Raw genomic sequence first — 1,082 nt, 5'->3', positions numbered from 1 at the left:
AGAGCGAGGAGGCGGCGCTCTCCATGTTTTTTCTCTCGCTCCGTCCCCGCCCACACCTCCGTCCAGCCTATGGGAAGAGCGAGGAGGCGTTCCCCCCCTCGCTCCCAACCGCCCGCCGATTAACGAACGTTGTCTGAGTGACAAGACTGGCGTGCCGCGCCATGCCCCTTGACAGACCCCGGCCGCTCCCTCTCCACCAATACGGCGGCTAAAACTGGTCTCGGTAACCAATCAAAGGGACAGGGTCTGGCAGGGGCTCCGCCTCTCCCCACCCTCAACAGATCACCCTCCTGCCCTTCGTGCAAGATGTGGATGGACTACAGCTCCCATCAGCCCCGGGCTTTCGGCCACAGTGGCCGGGGCTGATGGGAGTTGGAGTCAAATTCCCCACTTCTGTTTCTCGTGCCTCTTGTTGGGTGAGTGTTTCACAGACTGCTGTTTTTTTTTATAAAGCAAGGGCTCGATTTCAGAGTCAGTTAGGATGAAATGGCTGCTGAGGGTCAGCCTTCTGCATCATGCTGGAGGAAGAAGAGGGAATTGCCCCTGAGCATGTCCAGAGTGGAATCCTGCCTAAAGAAATAACGATTTTCAAAAGTAGGTCACATCTGATATGTACTGAGTTGAATAGGATCCAAAATGCAGCAGTCTGATTGGTCCTAGAACAATAGGATCCAAAATGCAGCAGTCTGATTGGTCCTAGAACAATGCTGCAGTATGATTGGTCCGCAGGAGCCACCCAATCCAGCTCCAGGTGGAAGTGAATCCACAACCTGATTGGCCTACAGGAGAATCCCGGAATTAGCCAATCATGTGCAGCCCATTGTGTAAATAATGTATATAAAGCAGATACTGTGAGGAAAACTTCCATTTCTCCTCACCACTATGATCTGAATAAAGAGCATGAAATCCACTCTCGACTCCGAGTATATTTCACACCCCTCTAGGATTAAGGGACAAAGATTCCAGGGAAAGTAAGTGTTGCCTCAAATGACTTTGGCCTTTATAAAGTTAGGTAAAGGGTAAAGGGACCCCTGACCATTAGGTCCAGTTGTGACCAACTCTGGGGTTACGGTGCTCATCTC

Source organism: Podarcis liolepis (genome assembly GCF_965112155.1).
Source record: "Podarcis liolepis genome assembly, chromosome: 8".
Classification (NCBI taxonomy): Eukaryota; Metazoa; Chordata; class Lepidosauria; order Squamata; family Lacertidae; genus Podarcis; species Podarcis liolepis.
The sequence above is the reverse complement of the archived record's forward strand: the minus strand, read 5'-3'. Positions refer to the sequence as shown.